We start from the raw sequence: 21,536 nt of genomic DNA on the forward strand, positions 1-21,536 counted from the left end.
CAAAGTGTCTGAAATTTTACAGTAGAATAACTAGTTATAGGAAATAAAACTAAATCTTCCATCAGGTATGTAGTCATTCAAACATCAGCATTCTATTTCACAATTAAAAAATACAAATTACAATTCAAAATCTATTTGTATTTAAAATGCCTTTAAGGTCATTAGTGCATCACACCGTTGCATTCAGTACTTTAAAGAAAATATTTTAATATATAAAATTTAGCTATGCTTAGACTTTTTCATTGCACCTAATCTTATCATTTTGTTTGAATTCATAGCTCTTTTAATTTAAAAACCATATACAGTCCCAATTTGTAACAGTTGGCCTTTAACCAATTATATTCACAAACTCACCTAAACATTATTTAATACACTTCAGTCACAGAGATCTCCTTCATATACTGCAAATCATACTCAAAGTCACTTAAACTGTCTTTACCACATTTAATCTTACTCAGGTTTTAATATTATTATATTTTTTAGCATTTACTATTTAAAGTATTTACAAACTCTTTGCCTCTCAGGCTTACATTTACTTGTTAAGACGTCTATTTACTTACACACTCTCGTTGTGGAAACAATTAATGCACAAAACACTTGACTTGATCAGGGACTGGAGGAAAGATGTTTTGCACGTTTATAAACATCTGTATAAGCAAAAGTGGAGACGTACTTTTACCAAGCATTACACATACAGTATTCAGAACTCATGTTTAACTCAAAATAACTCAGAGCTCTGGAAATTTACATTAGATATTTCAAAGTTTGTGTGCACAATATATTTTCAGCAGTTGCTTGAACACTCAATTTAGTACATTTCAGACAAAGAAGTCCCATTCACATGTCATTCCTGTCCATTTGCACATCTAACTCGTTGCACCTTTTGCTCTCTCTTACTTCACCAATCTCTTTTGACTTATGATTCTTTATTAACATTTCCATTTCCTCACACAGTGCTACATTAAATGAACCTTCCTTCGGCCAGTTTGTGTGAAACTTTTTAGTTCTCTTATACCATTTTTTAGACACTGCTTGAATTCTTTCCCTACATACTGGAATTTCAGTTCCCAATATCCCAATGGGGATTTTTTTTTCTTCACTAAACAGTTTCTTTTTTTACTCTTTGGATCTGTTTTCCCCTCAGGATTCTCTGTACGGTATATCCCCTCTATGTTCGTTCTTTGTTATAAACCTTTTTAGCCTAGCTTTCCCACAATTTATTGTCTGCCTGCAGCTTGTGTATTCTTTAGCAACTCATTATTTATATATTTCTAAAATGGGCATCTACAAAATCTTTCTTCCTCCAAGTGAATGTTCTCATTCACACTTCTATGTACTTGATACTTTATTATACCTCTCATCACCCACTATTTTGGTACTGGAGCTTAATCTCACACTTGTCTCTGAGCTAATGGCTTATCGTATATTATTGTAGGACATAGGAGCTCATTTACATTCATCCAGTGTTTCCTCAACAGCTGGACACTTTTACAACCTGTTGCTAAAAGACCTTCTCTCTACACAGTCAGAACTAATGTCCTCCTCTTCCAATGTCACTTAAGAGAGATTGAAATTAGTTGATGAATTTAGTTTTGCTAAGTTTAACTTGCGTGTATGAAATGTTATATGCTTTTAATAAATTCAATTCTTCTTCTTCTTTCGGCTGCTCTCGTTAGGGGTCGCCACAGCAGATCATCTTCTTCCATATCTTTCTGTCCTCTGCATCTTACTCTGTCACACCTATCACCTGCATGTCCTCTCTCACCACATCCATAAGCTTTCTCTTAGGCCTTCCTCTTTTCCTCTTGCCTGGCAGCTCTATCCTTAGCATCCTTCTCCCAATATACTCAGCATCTCTCCTCTGCACATGTCCAAACCAACACAATCTCGCCTCTCTGACTTTGTCTCCCAACCGTCCAACCTGAGCTGACCCTCTAATGTACTCATTTCTAATCCTGTCCATCCTCGTCATCCTCAATGCAAATCTTAGCATCTTTAACTCTGCCACCTCCAGCTCTGTCTCCTGCTTTCTGGTCAGTGCCATTGTCTCCAACCCATGTAACATAGCTGGTCTCACTATCATCCTGTAGACCTTCTCTTTCACTCTTGCTGATAGCCGTCTGTCAAAAATCACTCCTGACACTCTTCTCCACCCATTCCACCCTGCCTGCACTCTCTTTTTCACCTCTATTCCACAATCTCCATTACTCTATACTGTTGATCCCAAGTATTTAAACTCATCCACCTTTGCCAACTCTACTCCTTGCATCCTCACCATTCCACTGACCTCCCTCTCATTTACACATATGTATTCTGTCTTGTTCCTACTGACCTTCATTCCTCTCAATAAAAGATCAAAAAAAAGAGAGAGATGGTTCAGGAAATGAATGCAGATTCCGCTGTTTTGATACAGAGGGTCCCTACCACACTCAGATCTTCAAAACACCATTTATTCATTCATTCATTCAGGAGCAGGACACTAGAAATATGTATTTACAGTTTAACTTAATATGTTATTACAATCTTACTTAATTGCTAGTGATTTATTGATTTTATTGGTTTACTCTAATATATACAAAATGATACTAATGACCCATTCCTCAAAATTATATTAAAACAACATTCCTTCTTGAGTGACCTAGTAATTCACCCCTCCTTAATTGGATGCTTCATTGGCTTTTTTTTTTTTTCCACCAAATCAGCTCTCCGCTAAGGCCATCCTCCTGCGAAACTCCTAGGGACAACCTACCAAAGTGAGTAAAGACCCCAGACCTTCACGTCAGACCTGTATTATAGGATTTTCACTTGCTCTCCTCTCACTCCAGTGGAACTACTTAGTGTCATTCACTGAGGCAGTCTTCTGACTTGGCCAGGTGTAGATCTTTTCCAAAGTGATTGGTTCAAAGTCACTTCACCAAAATGCTAAAATTGATGAATTGTTGAGCCAGGTATCCCTGGGGAACAGTAATAAGCAGGATGTTTACCTCCCGTTTATCCCTTTACTGGTCTTACTGAAAGAATACACCCTATAGGGAAGCGGTATCCAAGGACTTTCGCCTACCTGTTCAGTCTCCCAATACTATACTTCCATATATTGTGGCAGTATCATATGCACCTAAAGACTCTATAGGATTTCCACTTATTGATAAACTTGTTTACAATAATCCCTTGATTTGATCCCTCAGTTCTGCACTGTCTCTGTTATTTCTGTACTGTTAGTTCTATTAGAGAAGCTTCTTAATGTGTCTTCTTTGGCAAGGCAAAATCCCAGTGAAACTGATACAAACAATTTAATAGCAAATATGCTTACCTTCAAAGGGCGTCATGTTTGTGTCATTTCCTTGTTCTCTTTCTGATCACATCGGGGTCACCAAATTATGTTTTGGAAAAAACTTTCCTCTATGTTCAAAGAAAGCAGTCACAGAGCCCAGAACTTTTATTTATTTGTATAGAGTTATGCACAGATGTCTCAGTCCTTGAAGACCATCATTAATAAAACAATATGTCCTCTTTTATACTTTTCGGTTACCATTATCTCATCTAATACATTACGTCATCTGACTCTTAATATGCAGGACTTTATCATTTTTATCCAAATAAATATAAAGCTACAATTAATTTCTGACTCCTGTGAATTCTTCCATTATTCTGCATGCCACCTTGTTGATAAGGGTGCTCTACAGATTCTCCTATTACATAATTTCAGGTCTGCTTCATAGGAAAGGTTTTAGGCTTTCCTATCAGTTTATCCTCACTTTTTAAAGGGCTGTTCGTTACTCATTTACCTCATTCCAACTCAGGAAAATGAAGTTGTTGGTTATTTGCATTAGCTTTTAGCTACATTTAGTTAACCCTTTAGTCACATTCAATCCTTTCCCTTATATTTAATAATTTATTGTGTTATGTTTTAATATATATATATATATATTCTTGTAATAAATTGTAAAAGATTAAATGTATACAGCCCAAACTAAATTTGAAAATAAACTATTTTTATCCTAAAATCTAGTTTGGCCTGTAAACAAAATATTAACTGAAAATTTCACAGTAGCAAAACATTTTATAGGACATGTTAGTTAGTTTCAAACTTCAGCATGATGTTATTTTGGCAAAGTTAGGTCAGTTGCCAACTGTGTTGCTCTGAAAGGCCTTTTCTTTTCAAAATATTGTTATTTTCAACAATCGCTCTCTCTCTCATTCTAATTGGTAACATAACATTATCCAAAACCTGCCCTTTTACCAAACTTTTTCTACACTATCATGTTTATGAAGTTTAAAGTGACAGACACAATGGACTGTGTACTGCCTTTGATTTTTGTTGAAAAATTATATCTAAATGTAATTATATATGCCTGTAGTATTTGTACATATTATGGTGTAATTGACTTGTTTGTAACCTTTATCTCTTACCTTTATCTTTGTCAAGCTGCTTCTAGTTTACTTAAACTATACACATGACCAGGTTTTTGTCAAGTGTCATCTGACTTTCTCAAAGTGAATATGCTATGCATGTATTTAAATGACATCCCTTTCATTCCTCAATATTGCTAAGAACTATGCTGTACATGAGGTGTCCCAGGTGTCCTTAACTGAGCAAGTCTTTTAGTCTAAATCCCTTAAAGCTTGCTAAGCATACTCAATGGAAATACTTTGGCATCACTAGGGACATTATGTGACTGTAGGCATGCTATTTTAAGCTATTTCTTTTACATTTTACAATAGCTTTGACAGTTTGTTATTCTGAAAAAATAGAACAAGGACATCAGCTTGTCATAAGTAATGCAAAAATCAAATAGTAGACACTTTTTGATCACTAACTTAAAGATATCAATCTGCTTTATAAACCAGAGCACAACTTCAATTATAGAACTATTCTCAAATGTGCTAGTCAATCTAAACAAGATCAAGGTCAACTACAATGTGATCTTTATTTTGCCCAAAGGCAAAATTCATTTGGACATGAGTCTATTTTTAATAATAAAAAAATCAGACAAAAGTGACAGTATATATTAAGATTAACTGCATCACACTCACATACAGTAAATATGATACACATTTATTATAAAGAGTAACTCAAGAACAATTGTATACAGCCTAATTGCTGAATGAGATGATAGAACATTTTTGTGTTCTACATTCAGGATACCATCTCTTGTCAAACTGGTACATCTAACCTTAAAGTTCAGAAAATTAGTAAAATAATAAGAACTTAATAAGGACAAGTCCTACATATATCTGTACACCAGGCATTAAATCAACACTGGAGACTCTCATTATGTCAGGTGACTCTTTTTTTGATCTTTTGTCAGATTTTTATGTTTTCAAATATGTAATATGAAAAAAAGATCTTATTTCATTCATTCATTTTCTAAACCCACTTATCCAGAGCAGGAGTGCAGCTTTTTCAAAATGTGTTTATATACCATACAAATTTGACATTTGGAGATTCAGCAAGTGTTCATTTACACATCTCTGAGTTTAAAATACACTTTATATTGCCTTAATGTTATAATATAAGGTTATGAGGTTATGAAATACATAGTATATCATACAAGAAAATAATGCATATATAACACATTGAATCTTTGGTTCATATTAATATATATATATATATATATATATTGTGACAGATTAGAGGTCTCCGTGACCCTTTGAACCCTCAGACTAGACGTCAGACACCAGGTAAAAATCCAAATAATGATTTATTATATAATAATAATTGTGCACAAAGCACCCTCCTCTCCACAATACTCAATAATAATAATAATAAACACAATAATCCTCCACACTCCCAGACACTTCGCCACCCTTCCTCCCAGCTCAGCTCAGTGTCTGGGATTTCCCATCGTCCTTTTATACACCCTGACCCGGAGGTGTTCCTGTCCAATCCGTCCACAGTTCCTTATCCCTTCTGGGTCAGAGTAAACAGTCCTTTTCTTCAACCCGGGAGCACATCGTATCTTCCTGTCACGTGACCATGACGTACTCCCGGGTTATAGGGCACATAAGAGCCTCAGAGTCCTCCTACAGCGACTCCTGATGGCCCCCAAGGTATCCAGCAGGGCTGCGTATAAAAACTACATAGTCCATGAGGCCCTGCTGAAACTCGGGGGACGTTCACGCTGTTGGGAGAGCTCCTCCTGGCGGCCTGGGGGTGAGAACCGGAATCGAAAGCCGGCAATCCACCACAAAATATATATATATGTTGACAATTTTGTAAAAATGCAACTTATAATTTAGATACACACACATTAACATTTTACAAAATATATCTCCAGTTGGAGTTTGGGCATTTATAGGTTTATTAGGGTAATTACTGTCACATGTACAGAGTACAGTAACATTCTTACTTGCATAGAATATTATTGAGTAACTGGGTCACCTAACTTGAAAGGTGCCTCCTAGGTTCAAACTTACCTCCAGGTTCTTTTTTAATGGAGGATACGAAGCAATGTCAATGTTACCTGAAACCTCTTACCTGTCTCACTGTCCATATTATACCCCATATATTCTAAATATTGTCTATTCTAAAGATTTACCATCCATAGAGAGCTTCACAAAAGCACTCTCTTCAGCCCTAAAGGTACTGCAGCTAGTCAAGGAATGGACAATATAGCTTCTCGGCTTGCTAGCAGCAGTCAGACAAAGATTTTTAGGATTAAGAATTAATTTCTTAAAGGATGTGTTTTTTCAATTCAAAGTTGTTTCTTCTCAATCATTGTACAGTATTTATTAATTTGCCACATGAAATTGTGTTCTAAAGTGAAGCATATTTTATAAATTTAAAATAAATTAGGCTATAGATATTGGGGTCTCAGTGTGAAACAAAGAATTTAAACTTACTGGATATGTCCAAAATACAAGCCAAAAATGTTATCAAAACAACATTTATTTGCATAGCATGTTTTCATACAAACAATGTAGCTCAAAGTGCTTTTCAAGATGACAAAGTGAAGGTTACATGAAAAGAAAAACAAATAAGATTGTGCAGTAATATTAAAGAATAAGTAACAAAAAAGTAAGGTGAGATGGCTGGGAGAACAGAAAAAAACAAAACTAACTGCAGTTAGGCTGTGAAAAAAATAAAATCTGCAGGGGTTCAAAAAGACCACCTAGTCCCCACTGAGCATATTGCCTAACATAAATGTTCCTAAATCAGTCCTCTTTGTTTTCAGGCTTCACATGATAGTATTTCATGATTTTGGTCTTGTGGACAGCTAGAGCACCCTGCTTCATTCCATCAATGCAGGGGGCTGCATGGTGCCTTGATCAGGTGGTGGTGGTGCAGATTACCACCACAGAAGAACCGGAAAAGCCTGCAGAGAATAGTAGAGATTAACACAGATTGTGAATCCCTGAATAATATGATAATTCTATGTGCACAACTAAAATGTAGCTAAGAGAAAGCCAAATTAAAATAATGGGTTTTTAGAAGTTTTTTTTTTTTTTAATTTTCCACAATATCAGCCTGGCAAACTAATATTTTAGCATCTTGAAAGGTTATAAGAGGTCTAACATTTTCTATATTCCTTAACTGAAAAAATTCCAGTCCCAGTAATCTGGTTAATATGCAAATTAAAGTTTAGGTCAGAGTCAATAATTACCCCTAAATATTTTACCTCTGTTTAGAATTTTAAGCCTATGGGATCAAGTTTATTTTTAATACCCTTACTATATCCATGTTACCCAATCAATAAGATTTCTGCTTTCTCCTTATTTAATTTGAGAAAGTTACTACTCGTCATTGGAAATACTAACACATTGGTTCAGAGAGCCAAGAGCATCAGGGACATCAGACGCTATAGATACTGTACATAAAGCTGTGTGTTGTCTGCATAGCTGTGATAGCTTACCTTGTACTTTGAGATAATCTGACCTAATAGAAGCATGTAAATTGAAAAGAGCAGCCAACCCAGAATAGATCCTTATGGTACACCATATAAAATATTATAGGTCCACTAAGTACAATCACCACATCTAACAAAGAATTTCTACCTGTTAAGTAAGACTGAAACCAATTTAAGATGCTGCCAGATAGGCCCACCCATTGTCTAAGGTGATATATAAGAGTACTGTGGTCTATGGTATCAAATGCTACACTCAACTCTAAGAAAACAAGAACAGATATATGGCCTCTGTCCACATTAACCCACAGATCATTTACTACTTTAACCAGTGAAGTTTCTGTACTATGATTTTTTTCTAAAACCTGACTGAAACTTATCAAGAGTAGAATGTTTAATCATATAATCATTTAGCTTTTTAATAGCTGCCTTTTCTAGAATTTTACTTAAGAAAGGGTAGGTTAGAAATTGGTCTAAATTTGTCAAAAACATTGGAGTCAAGATTATTTTTCTTGAGCAGGGGTTTAAGAACTGCAGTCTTATGACAGTCAGGAAAGATCCCTGTGTCTAGTGATGATTTCAATATGTCAAATATACTATCAATTAGCACATCGGAGACCTCTTTGAAAAAGACTGTTGGTACTGGCTCAAGAGTGCAGTTGGAGGGTTTAAGCTGAGAAATTACTTAAATTGTTCAGGTTGATCTTTTCCAGTGAAAGAATTTAACTCACTTAAAAGGAAATGCTGGAATTCAGTCAGATTAACTTTGGGGGATGTCCTATATTGCCTCAGAAGTTTTTACTAATAGATTTTAGGAGACATTCCAATGAGTGAGCTGGGTTTAAAAGACTATCAATAGTCTGATATACCAACATCCACAATCTGCCTCATGTCAACTTTTAATCTTTTTGAATTGACTAAATTCAATGTGTATCCTCCCTTATGTGTGGGCCGACTGATTTGCTGACTAAGATCAAAGAAGTACAGTAAGTTCATGAATTCTCTTGCTTTCGGGTCGCACCGGTTATCCACTTGAAAATTAAAATCGCTTAAAATCAGTAACCTAGTTATTATTACTAGTAACTTTAGTTATTATTATAGATACCGAGTCTGAGTATTCCCCAATAAAAGACTTATTATATTTTGGAGATCCATGAAAGGTCAATATGAGAGACTGACGCATTCCTTGAATAACCATGGCAAGATACTTGAAAGATGTGAAAGTACCAAAACTGGAATTTTTACCATTTAATCGGCTTGAGTAAATAGTCTCTAAACTGCTACCTTTTTTCCTTGGAGAACGAAATGAACAAAGCTGTAATTCAGAGATGCTGCTTCAATTAACACTGCCTCACCGTCTGAGAGAAGCCATGTTTCACTTAGTGTTGAATTTCCTATAACTGATAAGATTTTTAATATAAACATTCTTGCTGGTTAATGCTCTAATATTTAGTAAAGCTGCATTTAAGGTCTCGGAGGAGCAGAGCTGAATGGGAGTGTTACAGCAGCTTGAAATAATACTTAAATTATTTATGTTAATGCTGCTTTGTGCAGATTTTTTATTTAATCTATAATCTGTGGTTATAGATCTAATACAGTGTACATCTACTGTATAGGTGAAATGATAATTAAATTATTTATACCTATTTGTCTGGGTTTTTTAGTTAGACTATGGTTTGTTATTAATACACATCTAAAGGTGAACTCACTACAGAATTATCACATCCTAACAAGGCATTATAGAAAACATTAGGACTAAGAGGTAACAAAATATTTCCAGGGATGACCTGGGCACCAAATCTGCAAACTGTCTTGCCTGAAGAAACACAGCCTCTCTCAGGAAAAATCCCAGTTGTCCATGAAATCAATTTTTGTCTCTAGGAGAAGCCTCTCAACCAGTTGTTCAAAGCCAGCAGATGACTATAGGATTCATCTGACATTCTAGCCAAAGGCAGGGGACCTGAACTGAGGATTGTCACAGCTGGAGTTATCTCCTTTGTGGCTTGAATTAGTGCTACAAAGTCTATCTTTAGAATCTCCGACTGTCACTATTGAATAACATTTACTCCCACATGTAGTACAATGGTCCCAGCAGCCCTATCCTTGTACTTGTTGATGGCTGTTGGCGTATCTCGTATATCTCGTATTCATTCACTGGGAAATCAAGAAGCAAAAGTTTTTTGTTTAGGGCATGAAGTGTTGAGGTTGCATACAATTGAATCCCCAATAACAAATACATCACCAATGTCTGCTAGCATGATGGAGGAACAGAGAGGGTTGAAGTGGTTATGGATGGCGACACTTGCCTGAGCTAATGGAGGTGATCTAGCCTTGAGGCCTCGCATGCATTGTCGAAATAGCCATATTCGATCATTGTCATCATTTGGAGTTGAAGTATGGGTAAAACCAGCTGGGCCCAGTGAGTGAGCGGCACTACGCAGGTTTGAGTAGATCTCAGCTGCTGAGGAGGTCGCTTCAGTTCCTTGAGGTTACCAAATATTATTCTGAATCTTGAGATTGTACACATGTTGCAAAACAGGGTATCTAAATCAATTCAAAGAAATAAAAAAAAATTGTGTAATTTGGCCATTTTAAAAGGAGACCGGCAGTACACATCACTTCATTCCTCGCCCTCCTCCAACCTTTCAGGGTCCATGGCATGGATTCACCTTGGAAAGTCATTGCTTAGTGCCGTTACTGACTTTGCTGAATGTTACTGTTAACTGCTGTCTCTATTATGTAGTGTACACAACTAAACAATAATAACTGGAAAAGTCACACGATCATTCACATTCTTTCACTATACAGAAGCTTATTTCATTTTGTCATTTTTATAAATCTGTGCGTGCAATTTCAGCTGTGGTATGAGAATACAGTGACTTTATTTTAAACTCAACAGCTCTAAATGATATTGCACATCAAAAGTAATGCAAAAGTATAATTAATATTGCAGTACCACCCTATATAATAACTGTTAGTTTTCATCTGTAATGTAAGGTGAGTATAAATGGTAGAGATATAAGGATATAAAATCCTACATTTATAGAATTAAAAATGAAAATCTTTAAGGTGAAAAAATGTAAAATGTATTCAAAGGAACATAACTCCATCCTATCCTAATATTTGTTATTAATTGAAACACATACTGGTATTACTGGTATGCATTGTTATCTGGTGAAAAATATAATAATCAAATGTTTTACAAATTCTAATTCTGCTGTGTAGTTTATAAGATCCTGAATAATGTTAATTGTAATACAGAATAATAAACAGAAATGGAGAGTACTTCTATTGATTATTCAACAACTATACTAAATTCAAAATAATCTGTTAATCTTTCCTGCATGCTAAAATACTCATATAGTTCACCTATACATACTGATGAGCTATTTTGTTCATTTGCATTCTCTGTTTTAATTAGACACAATCATTTTCAAGTTGAAGCTTCTAATCATTACATAAGCTTAATCAATGTAATAAAATAGCCTTTAATTCATATTCTGTCATGGTGGTACTTCTTCATTTTATTACATAACAGGGCAGGTAGAAATTAATAAACCTGCCACTGACCCTTTTTTGCCCAAGGCCATGCTGTCACGTTGTAGAAAATAATCTTACTTTTTTTAATTTCACAGGCAATCCACTCTGAAAGAGATCCATAATATTTTGAATCAGGGGAACATTAAACATCATGCTCAATTTCATATATCTAGAGTCCAATTATGACTGAAAGCTTTTATGTGTGTGGTTCTTCGGTGCTATAAACAATTTTTCTTTGGCATAGCTTGGGCTTTTCCCCTGCAGTCTGAGTAGAGACAGAAAAGTTTATATTTTTGCATTCAACATACAACTAAGAGTTGTAAAATGTGGATTAATGTAATACTTACAATTCAAGTCCTTTGCTGCAATGCCAGGACACAAGTAGTAAACGTTCAAAACAAAGCTGTATTTGTAGAATTTGCTTTAGAGCAAATGCAGATCTGATGTATCTGATACAGATATGACTGCAAATACAAAAATGCATATCTACTGTAACAAATTCAGGGTCATGTGGGTCCAGAGCCTATCTTAGCAGCACTAGATGCATGGAGGCCAGTGCATCTTTAAATTAATGAAGGGCAGAATCAAATTTAACATTGAACCTTCTAGAGAGAGAGAACAACAGATCTGCTGATTAAATGCTGTTAATGTGTGTGATTATCCTGTTAATAAAATTTCTGCGATTAAATTTTTTTAACGCAACCCCTAAATATGTTAATTTAATCCAGTTAATTTGACCTGCTCTTTACATGTTGTTAATGAAACAATGCCAGATTAATACAACTCTTTTAATAGTAGTAGCCGGTCACCAACACTTGATCGTTTCCCATGTTGTTTCTTGATAATCTTCATCAACCTACAAACTGTTGTCATCTGTTACTTTGGCATTGACATTGTTGGTTCACTCGAACCCTTGTCTCGAGACATAAGTATATCATTGTCCTCCTAGATTATGTCATCTGCTATGCAGAGGCCATACCCCTATGGGCAGATGCTACAAAATTAATTGAAAAGGAACTTGTGGGTGTCTTTGCCTGGGTTGGCATCCCCAAGGAAGTCCTCATAGATCAAGGGATGCCTTTCATGTCAAGGACCTTCAGGGAAGTTGCCAAGCTATCTCACATTACACACCTCAAAACCTCCATCTACCACCCCCAGACAGATGGTTTAGTCGTGCGCTTCAACCAGATGCTCAAGCAAATGCTAAGGAAAGTGGTGCAGATAGATGACCAAGACGGGGACCAGCTCTTGCCCTTTGTTCTCTTTGAATTCCAGGAAGTGTTGTAAGCTTCAGCGGGGTTCTCCCCATTCAAGCTTCTGTATTGGACCTGATAAAGGATGTCTGAGAGGAGGAGGAGGAAGCCCATTCTTCCTCCCAAAATATCCTGAAATATGTATCAGATCTCCATGGCTGCTTTAAATAACTGTGGCCTAGAGTGCGGGAACATATGGAGAAGGCCCAGCAGTCAAAAACACAGGTGTATAATTGTGGATCCAGTCTCCTGGAGTTCTTACCAGGGGAAAGGTTCAGTGTTCTTGTCCCCACAACCCACTCCAAACTTCTTTCCCACTGGCAAACTCCCTACGCTCTGCAACTGAGTGCACAAGAGCATGTGTGCCATTGTAAAGCCTTCCCTCTTTGTTCTGGGGTTGAAAAAAGATGTAAGGCACCAGTGTATGACATACATACATGCATGTAATGACATTTGATTGCTGCTACATTGAGTAGTATGGGCCATATAAAAAACTGAGGGTTCAGCCAGTTAGTTTCCTTACCAATAAGCCACTGCCATGTCCAGTGTCGCTACATATGCCAAAGCTACATTGCCTCAAAATAAATTAATCATGGGCTGACATAGGCCACAGAACTATGGTATTTTCATATCATCTTAGCATCACAGATATCTTGTGCATTAATGAAAGCCACTGCTAACAGTTAACAAAAGCAGGTTCCTTCTTGCTAGGTGTCCTTTCTGCAATATGAGTGCAGTAAAGTGCTCCGATTATATTAAGTTACACCGGACACTTTTGTAAATTGCCTTTTTATTTTGGCAAAATCATGGTCGGTCAATGGCTTCCAGCACAGTGGGCATGATGAAGTGAAGCTTGGTTAAGATATTCCTGACTTGTCGGCCAGTTCCTTGAAAAGTGACAAAAGGTAGGCTATATGAACTGACTAAATACCAAAAAAGTTGTCCATTGCAAATATGCAGAGTTAGTCCTCTGGAAAGGGAACTAAAATAGAGTCTTGTCATCATAATCATCACTTCAGTGGTTTAATGTTTGACACATCAATGTAACCAAGCCATATAATAATGGCTTGGTGATATGAATCATTATACATGCAAGATGTCAGTTACCTGGTGTGGCTAAATTTCCCTACCTGATCACAGGTGCTGTCATTTTCCAGTTTCTCCAAAATGTTGCATACAGATAGGTCAGAGTTGCTGTAAATGTATACAAGTTCTCCCATCAAGTTTTCTTTTATAAATCCTAACTTTTATATGGAATGTTACATACACACATTTTGGGGCTCTTTTTGCGTGTTTCAGGGAAGAGGGCTGGGAAGGAGTTTTATTGTAATACTGCATTATGTACACATGGTGTCACACATGTGCGCTTGGGAGACAGTTTACAGACTCAAATAAATGCAGTTACCTGCCAAACCGGGGGTTGGCGCTGCCCTCTAACTCTTCTTTCCTCTCTCCCGGCAGAACTGAAGAAACTACCCAATAATATCACTTCCGGTTACAACCCTCAAGATCACACCTCTTCCTACACATCACTTCCTGCAGACCCACCTATATATACTACCCTCATTTAATTTTGTGCCAGTTCCTTTTTGAACTCTGTCTGTAAAGACGTCATTTCTTTTTGTGCAACAGTATATGGGGAATTTCCCCAAACCTTTGACAGTGTTTCTGTGCTTATTTTACAGTGGAGTAGTCGGTAGGATATTGTTCTCATGCTGGAGGAGCAGGACCTGAATACGGTGCTGACCAATATGGCCACCAAGCTCCAGAGGGTGAAGTTGCAAATGGGGGAAACGCAAACCAGGCTTGCCAAATCTGAAGCCATGGCAGAAGCACAAAGTAGCTATCAAGGAGGATCGGCGCAGGCTCCCTCACAGATACTGTTCTGATGTCACCATTACGTTGTAATAGGTATTCAGGCAGCTAAAGTCCTCCCTTTATCAATATAATGACTTGGAAACTGGCTTGACACAAGGTGTACAAATCTCCAGTTTATTAACAAAGAGCAGGTATGAAACTACAAGTAAAGAAACATAATATTCAGCACTCAAATAACAAACAGTTTGGTAACAGCTTTAAACTATAAATAGTAGTACAGAACAGTAACATATTACAAATATAAACTTACCGGCTATGCTACCATAGGCTTAAATGCTGCATGTTATTTATGGCAGATACATTACTTACATTGGGAACATCCACTGTAAGGTGGCTCAAGAAGGACAAATATCACAAAGTAAGCATATCTGAAGATAACAACAGTTTACAAAATTGAAATGGTTAATAATTAAGCATTTTGCCTATCTTAACAAACATGACAGGTGCTCCTGCCTTTATAAGAAAATGATGACATTGAAACCAATTTTCTTGTCTTTTAATGAACAGCAGTTCACCCGCGCTGGGAATGCGAGGAGTGGGCTAACATATTGGCCCAGCTCCTAAAGGGGGATGTGCAGAAGACTGATTATGTACTTAGTGCAGAGGAGGCCGCCAATTACAATGTTCTAAAGGCCAAAGTCTTTAAACACTACAGCGTGTTTGCGGACCAGCAGGCAATGTTATGCCATGAGTAGCATTTTGATCCGGCTAGCTCCACCCGACCCCAAACATATGAGATCTGGGAGATGGCTGGGCACTGGCTAAGACCAGACATAAATGACGCCATGAAAATTATGGAGCAAGTAGCGTGCAACCTTTTGATAGATAGATAGATAGATAGATAGATAGATAGATAGATAGATAGATAGATAGATAGATAGATAGATAGATAGATAGATAGATAGATTGTGGTGTTATGGGTCCACAGCTCTCCCACCAAAGGTCATTTTTAATTAAATAAATAATCGCTGCGCTCGCGGCTTAGCGAGGGGGCGTGGTGGCTGTAGCAAGCTGCAGGGCGATCTGCGGTGTGGGCGGTTTTCACCTAAGTGCACAGGTGGGAAACTGCCCACATCCATGATTGTTCCTGTGGCTAATGGGCTGCAGCTGCCATGTCCTCCCCGCATATATAGTGAAGCGCGAGCCGGTTAAGGAGGAAGAACAGGTAGAAAGAAAAGAAGGAAAAAGAGAAGGAAACGGAGGTTGCAGGAAGGAAGAATGGAAGGGAGAGAGAGCGAGTGTGCCGGTGTGAGTGAGTGAGTGAACAAGCTCACAGCAGCTGAACAGACAACCTGGGTGTGAGGCCGACACCCCAGGCGTAGTTATTGTCGCTCCCGCAGAGCTTTATGAAGGACGGGAGTGACGAGAAAGTGGATGATTCTCCACGGAAGACCGCGGGGAATCGGGACTTGGGAACGTGGTGTCTACCGCGTGAGAGCCTTGGCCGTTGGTGGATTTCCCAGGTCACTGTCAGGGTAAGCCGACCGGAGCCGAGGATCGGAAAGGCTACTGCCAGTTGCAGTAGGAGCAGGTAGAAGGCCAGCTGCAGAAAGAGCGTCTCGCCTGTAGAGCAGCCCAAACAGGAGTAGCAGGGGGACCGCCAGAGTAACTAAAAAACACCGGGATTGTCATTTGTTTTTAAAGACTGCTTCCTGTAGATGTTTTGAACCTCGTTTTAAAGGATTGTTGTTTTTGTGTCTTTTAACCTCCACGTTTCTTTAATGGATTGTTTATTTATTTATTGAACTTTGAAAACTGCACTGTTGCACTTTTGATTTGTTCTTTTAATAAAAGCACTTTTGCACTTTAAACATCATCCCCTTTGCTCAATTGTTTATTGCCTCACTGTCTAGCTCATCGGTGACATTACCGACGGTGATGGGTTCAAGGGCTCCCTAATAGAAGAGGAGCATGGAGCTGAACCCACATCGTCACATAGATAGATAGATAGATAGATAGATAGATAGATAGATAGATAGATAGATAGATAGATAGATAGATAGATAGATAGATAGATAGATAGATAGATAGATACTTTATTAATCCCAAGGGAAAATTCACATACTCCAGGAGCAGCATACTGATACAAAAAACAATATTAAATTAAAGAGTAATAAAAATGCAGATAAAAACAGACAATAAATTTGAATAATGTTAACGTTTACCCCCCCCCCCCGGGTGGAATTAAAGACATGGACGAACTAGCTGGGATCGTTGAACGTCATCGGTTGGCCCACCAGGATGAGTGTTCGGAATGGTCTGCTCACCAAACCCGGACGAGGCACATGGTACAGTTGAAGCCTGCACGTCGCGACATAGGGCCCGTGATCAAGCTGAAAGAAAAACAAACCCCGGTCCTATGCTGCTACAGGTGCGGAGAGCCCGGATACCTGCTACCTCAATGCCCGCTAAACCTGAAACTGGATGTGATATGCAGGAAGAGGTGTGATCTTGAGGGTTGGAACCGGAAGTGATGTTATTGGTTGGTTTCTTCAGTTCTGCTGGGAGACAGGAAAGAAGAGTTAGGGGGCAGCGCCAATCCCTGGTTTGGCGGGTAACTGCATCTATTTGAGCACGTAAACTGTCTGCCAAGCGCACGTATGTGACAATGGCAATAAACTTGAACATAATCTTGAACTTGAAATGCTTTCCACAAGAAAGTATTTTGTCTTTTTATTTAGCTATTATTCTGTCTTTTATTTTGAGACTGGATGTTTCTTGTATGAGATTAAAATCTGGAAACATCCAGAATCTCTACAAATACAGTTCATTGTTCTGCCCACAGAAGTAGAAGAATTTAAAATTCTAATCACTTAAGAGCAGAAATCATTTGTCTGAAAATACTGCCCTGGAAAGCCTAATAAACACACTGGTTACACATTTAAGATTTGTGTAAAAGATAAACATTCTGCAAGGCAATGAATAATTTTTTGCAATTACTAACATCAAATTACATTATAGGTAACCTGAAAACTTTTAAAAATAAAAACTACTTCATGGTTTGCAGGACTGCTTGCGGTGACCCAGAGGGCAAAGTCAAAGTGACTTTATATGACAAAACCTATAAATGATGTCAATCATTGTCATCTACTGAGCACAAAAAGCCTGAAGCTTCAAATAAATAGGGAGGCCTGATTTTCTTCATGAAATCCATTGAGAAACTGAAGTGCAAATTCAGCTTTTTTTTCCCTTCTACTCACAGTGGACTCAGGGGTTCTGTCAGTACTACAGTTTTAAAAAAGTTACAAGTTAATTTTAACTTATTCACCTTGAAATAAGTCAATATTTACATCACTATATTGTGATAAAAGATCCATGGATATTATAAACAGTTAAGTGTAAGATAAGTAATTAAAATGAATTTACTCTGCATGTTGTTTAAAAGAAGTGAATACTGTGATTTAATTATAACATTGTGAAGAATATTTTTATTATCATTTAAGTAATTTAAATATGTTTAGGCAATGCAGATATCTTAGAAAAAAAACATTTCTTTGTTTGGTCTGTAGATGCAAATTACTGAAGTTGTTTATTAAAGAAAAATGTATGACAGTTTAATATTTTTATTAATAAATTCCAAACTTGCAGTATTACCTAAAGGTATAAATGATCATTCCTTACCAAATCAGATATTTAAACATTATTCAAGTGTAAGTTTATTTCATGCATGAACTGAGGGATAATTGAATGATTGGTGCACATTTGCATTTGTATTTGGCATTTAAAACATTTAAGCAATTGCAAGCTAGTATGGTGAAGAAAGTAATAGTCCTCAGAATGCCAAGTTTCTGCTAGAAACATTAAATCAAGGTTAAACAAATCAATGATTTTAAAGCGGAGTGGAGATTTGGAGTGAAAGAAGTGACATTTTAGAAGGCAAAAAATCTGGTAGGTTTCAGATCAGAGATTTAGAAAAGAGCATCATCAAGATAAACAAAAGTAGGCTTACTGAATGATTATAGACCAGAGGCATCCACTTCAGTTGTGATGAAGTGCTTGGAGAGACAGATGCAGGGACACACTAAAAAGAATACTTGAGATAGTCCGAACCACCTCCAGTTTGCATATAATCACGACATGTTCACACATGGGCATCCACTCACCATAAACATTGGGGAGCCAAAAAGTTATGAACTACAAAACCCCACAATGACAGCACCAATAATAATAACAATAATGATCAAACTGGCATAGCAAAGGAGACAAGGAAGCTGCAGAATAAAATTAAATCATCAGAATGGAAATAGGACTACAACTTTAAGCTTTACATTGTTAAAAGCTGATTTAATTCAAGGTATAAGCAGCTCTCAAAAATGTGTGTTAAAATTCTGCAAATGTCATCATCTGCTGTTTATCACCCTCTATAATGTGATTGATTACACTTTTCACATTTGCTTTTGGCACACTAAAACATTTTTCCATAGTCAGTCTCTCTCCCTAGAAAAACTCTGACATTGTGCATTGAATAGATGGTGATATTACATTCTTTGTATACATTGGATACAGTAAACAGGAGTCAGGATAATGTTTAAAGATGATCATTATACATTCACTTCGTTTAATTTTGTGATTATGATAATTAGCTTGTTTCAGAAGTCTAAATTGAATTTGAATGTTTATGATTTATTTAGTTAGGTGATAAAATTGTGATTGTGCTACCACCAGCACACCAGCACTGTAAACTACCTGTTAGGTTGGTGGGTTAAATAGAGAGCTACCTATACAAAAATGTGGGCATGCTATATAAAGATCTCTGAGCATTTTAATCCCAAAACTTATCCAAGTATTAAAAACTGCATATGTTTGTGAGGGTTGAAAGAGGTGGTTCTCTTGCAGAGGTGCCACGGATAAAAGATTTTCCATCTTAAAATGCTTTCTAAGTTGGTTCCATATTCTGAGTGAGTACAGCACAATTGGGTTATTAGTATATTTGCGATAACTTGCATTTATTGGAGCGCAGAGCAGGGAGTATAAAGAAGTACTACAGGATTTTACTTCTGTTGCAAACCAAGCCTGTGTATGTTCATTTTTTTGTGTACGTTTTGGGATTAAAATGCTCAGAGATCTTTATATAGACAACATATTTGCATCTTTTGAACAATTACGTTCCAAATTCAACCTCCAAGCTACACATTTCTTTCACTATCTTCAAATTAGAAATTTTGTTAAACAGAAACTGCCCGATTTTCCTCACCTAGTACCCTCCACCATGCTGGAAAAAATACTGCTCAATTTCGAGGAATTAAACACCATTTCCACATTATATAAAATCTTATTAGAGTCCCTACCTTTCAAAGACCCAAGAGGACATTGGGAAGAAGATCTCTTAATCAATATATCAGAAAAGGAGTGGAAGGTAGCAAAGCAGAGAATTCACTCGAGCTCCATATGTGCAAAACATAGAATTATTCAATTATATATCGAGCTCATCTGTCTCGCTTAAAACTGTCCAAAATGTTTCCAGGGCAAGATCCAACCTGCAACCAAGCTCCTGCCTCACTGGGTCACATGTTTTGGGCCTGCACCAAACTAACATCATTTTGGACCAAAATTTTTAAGTGCCTTTCAGACAGCCTTGGGGTCACAATCCCTCCTAACCCATTAACAGCTGTGTTCGGTGTTCTTCCAGATGGACTTGAAGTGGAGAAGGACAAGCAAACGGTGATTGCATTCACTACACTTTTGGCACGCAGACTTATTTTGTTAAATTGGAAGAATCCTAACTCTCCTCTGATAAGTCAGTGGGAAACCGATGTTTTATATTATTTGAAATTGGAAAAAATCAAATTTTCAGTTAGAGGATCTGTACAGAATGTTTTCAAAACCTGGCAGGATCTAATCAATATTATTTTAGAATAAGAGAAATAACTATTACCGCATTCACTTCCCTTCTCCATTTTTTATTTACCTATATATATTTCTTCCTTTCTTTTGTTTATTGTTGCCTTATTAAAAAGCCCTAAGCAGTTCTCCTTTGGCTAAGCTCTCCTTCTCAGGGGTGGGGTTTGATTTGTCTTCAAGTTATTTTTTTTGTTATAAATTGATCTATTTGTATGGAATGATTACAATAAAATTAATAAATAAAATTTTAAAAAAATGTGGGCATGCTGGCATTCAAGGGTCATTTTTTAATATATATGACACAAAATAAATCTTTTTAAATAAATGTGTAATGCAAAAAAGAAGGCCTGTTAAAAGCTCTACTTACTAAACGTCTTACAGAGAAATGTTGCTGTCATTGAATGCCCCCCACCTCAACATTCTGAAATTGTCAGACTGCTGTTTTGCATCCCACCGCATGTTCTTCTCACCAGTATTGGCTCCCCTCTCATGTTTACAGGTTTTTGTGTACAGATCTGAGCTGATGAGTTCACAGACATCCTGCACTGTAAACAGTTTGAAGTGAGCATGTCAGCAGTTAGTGTGCTTCTGGTATTCTTGGTTGTCTATTAAATCAAATCTGCTTGATGAATTAATTTTTATTCATTTTGGGGATTCAGGATAGATATCCATACACAGTCATATCAGATTAAGATTTTCACTTTTTACCACTTTTCACTTGTATTGCTTCAGGATTTTAGGATTAGTTGACTGTTACTTCTTTGCCTCCCATAAATAGTGCCCTATCTCTCCATATCATCCATACCTGCCTGGCACAGCTGGATGATAATAAAAACTATTATGCCAAACAACCTATTTATAGATTACAGCCCAGCATATAACACTGATGTACCAAAAAAGCTGACTACCAAATTCCTTCGTTTAGGACTTAGCACATCCCTCTGCAATTGGATTTTGGACTACTAAACCACTGTTCTCTGCTTGTGCAGATTGGCAGCACCACATCCTTCACTTCATAGTGTGCTGAGCCCCATGCTGTAAACCTTGTTCACTTCTAACTGTGTCACTTAAGACAATTCCAACTCCATCATTAATTTTTTTGTTGGCACTACCCTCGTATGCCTGATTATCATAAAGATGAGGCATTTTACAGAAGAGATTTATCTGCAGACTCAATGGT

The sequence above is a fragment of the Erpetoichthys calabaricus genome, chromosome 15 (genome assembly GCF_900747795.2).
Source record: "Erpetoichthys calabaricus chromosome 15, fErpCal1.3, whole genome shotgun sequence".
In the NCBI taxonomy this organism is placed as follows: domain Eukaryota; kingdom Metazoa; phylum Chordata; class Cladistia; order Polypteriformes; family Polypteridae; genus Erpetoichthys; species Erpetoichthys calabaricus.